Source organism: Mercenaria mercenaria, unplaced genomic scaffold, assembly GCF_021730395.1.
Source record: "Mercenaria mercenaria strain notata unplaced genomic scaffold, MADL_Memer_1 contig_3575, whole genome shotgun sequence".
In the NCBI taxonomy this organism is placed as follows: Eukaryota; Metazoa; Mollusca; class Bivalvia; order Venerida; family Veneridae; genus Mercenaria; species Mercenaria mercenaria.
In genome coordinates this window covers 59,157-61,621 of record NW_026461727.1, presented here as the reverse complement: position 1 = coordinate 61,621, position 2,465 = coordinate 59,157, and the positions used below count along the sequence as shown (strand labels likewise).

The 2,465-nt window shown below is 32.7% G+C and overlaps 1 pseudogene; it reads left to right on the top strand.

Annotated features, from left to right (window-relative positions):
* Nucleotides 1-641: 641 nt before the first annotated feature.
* Nucleotides 642-1,877, top strand: LOC128553189 (uncharacterized; annotated as a pseudogene).
* The last annotated feature ends 588 nt before the right edge of the window (nt 1,878-2,465 follow it).

Genomic DNA, 2,465 nt, shown 5'->3' with positions numbered 1-2,465 from the left:
GATAACAGGTTTTGATCTTCTGTACAGGTTGCAGGAAAATGTAGATCAGTGTGAGAACAGCAGCCTTTACCTGTGTGAACTTGAAAGAAAATTAGAGGAAAAATTTAATGGACAAGAAATTGGCAGAGCTATTCAGCATGTTTTTTTGGTAAAATAGTAGTTAAAACTGTAAGAAATAAAAGCTATTGGTTAAAGTTTACCAAACAGTATTACCTGGAAAAACAAATGTATGAGCAATGAAACATTACATGATGCGGAGGAATCTGTTAATGATAAGACTGGTTTAGTATTACTTACAGAAGATAACCATAGAGATATGATAAAGGTTTTAGAGTCAATCACTGAAGATATAAATATACATGAAATAAATGCTGGTTTTACTCAGGTCCCAGCTAGTGTCAATGAAACAGAGCCATTCTAAATGTAAATGGGATCCACAGATTATCCGAATGTGCATCTCTATCTATTGTAGATCACCTAGGGCTTATCAAGATTTGGAAAAACCTGGATTTCTTGTTCTTCCATCTAAAAGACAAATACAAAGGTACAAAAATTGAATAGACCAACAAACAGGTATTTCTAAATCTAACTTTAAATGGATGCTGTCTGAAATAAAACTGAGAAAATTACCAGAAAATGAGATGGCCATTCAAGAAGATATACAGCTTAAAAGACTGATGATGAGTTTGAAATAGTTGGGTTTGTGGAATGTTGTGATGAGACAATATACATGGACAGGCTTATGGGAAAACTGACCTTAAGATGGTTACTCATGTTTTGCAAATTTTATTTCTTGGGAATACAGGTTTTCATTTTCCAGTAGGGCATTTTGCTACTTTACAAGCAAGTCCTGCAGAAATGTACTTGGTATTCTGGGAAGCAGTCAAGATGTTAGGAACTTTTGGTTTCACTGTAACATATATTAGCCTGGATGGTGCCCAAAATAATAGACTTTTTATGAAAATGTTGCTGCCTGAAAATAAAGTTACCTCTAAAACAATGAATACCATGAAAACCAAAAACATTTTTGACCCTACCAGACATCTGTATTATTATGGATTTCTCCCATTAAATGAAAAAGATCAGGAACAATGTATCTAAAAGTTGGAAAACAGACAAAAATACGAAACATCTAATTTATAAAGGAAAAGATATTGTCTGGGAACATTGGTATAAGGCTTATCAGTGGGACGCTAGTACTAATCCACTTAAAGTTTACCACAAACTAACGAATGATTACTTCTTTTTAAATCCACAGCTTAAAATGAGAAACGCTTTAGCTGAAGATGTTTTGAATAAGAATATGTTACACCTAATGAAAAAATATCAAGAATCCCTTCCTGAACATGAACAAGATTCCTTTACCAGTAGTATTGAACTGTTACAAATGACATCAATAATAGTTAGAAATTTTGGAAATCAAAGGCAAATTTATAAATATGGTGACTCAAGACTTTCTGAAAATAAAAATGTGTTGTCCTGGTTTCGCAAATGGGAGGCCTAGGAAGGTCTCCGTGAAAACAAAAAAGTCTTATTTCGCGTCAGACAAGAGAGGACATTGTATCTCTGTTACTTGGTTTTAGTGAATTGTGTAAGGACAAATTTACTAGGTCTGCAGGGTCAATTGTTGCCAGTCGAGTAAATAGTGATCCCATTGAAAATATTTTCTCCCAGCAAAGGGGTTTGCATAATGGTGCAAATACCAATCCAAACTTACTTACCTACAATCGTACACAGAACAATGTTATTTTGGTCAAACTACAATATCAAGAAAAAGTAATACTGGTGGAACTGGTGCTCAAGTGTACAGTGACCAGAGACAACCACTTAAGTCTATACTTAATACCATGACGGTTGGTAGTGTGAAAAAGTATTGATTGGTAAGAAAACATTATATCATAATCAAAGGGGCACACCTACAAATTTATATCACTTACTGTCCTGGTTATATAAACCAATGTTGTTTTGCCTTAATTAGTAACATCTTTTGCATAAAGTCATTCATAGCTATTTCCAATAATTGTTTTCTCACATTTTTTGTGTAATTACAGAATTTTCCCAATTTGACATTGACACCATTATATTATAACATTCTGGAATATAAAAGCTTCATGGGACTCTAAGGAGATACAATCCATATATGCAGTTCTTTCCTGTTCCTTCATGAAGTTTGATCTGCATAGGGAACTATTTAACATTGAAACAAAAATCCTATTCAAAATATGTTTTTGTCCGTCCAACATTAATCCCAAAATTTAGTATAGATGAAATAGTTATATGCTTTATGTTTTCAGGATAAAAGACTGATAATTTCCATCAAAAATACATAAAATGACTTGAATTAGTACCTCCATTATTTTTGTTCAAATTAAGAAATCATATGTTTACCCAATATTTGGTAGTTTTATTCTTGTATAAAAAGTCAGATATATGTAAGTAACCCACAATTCAAACGAGTTTGACTT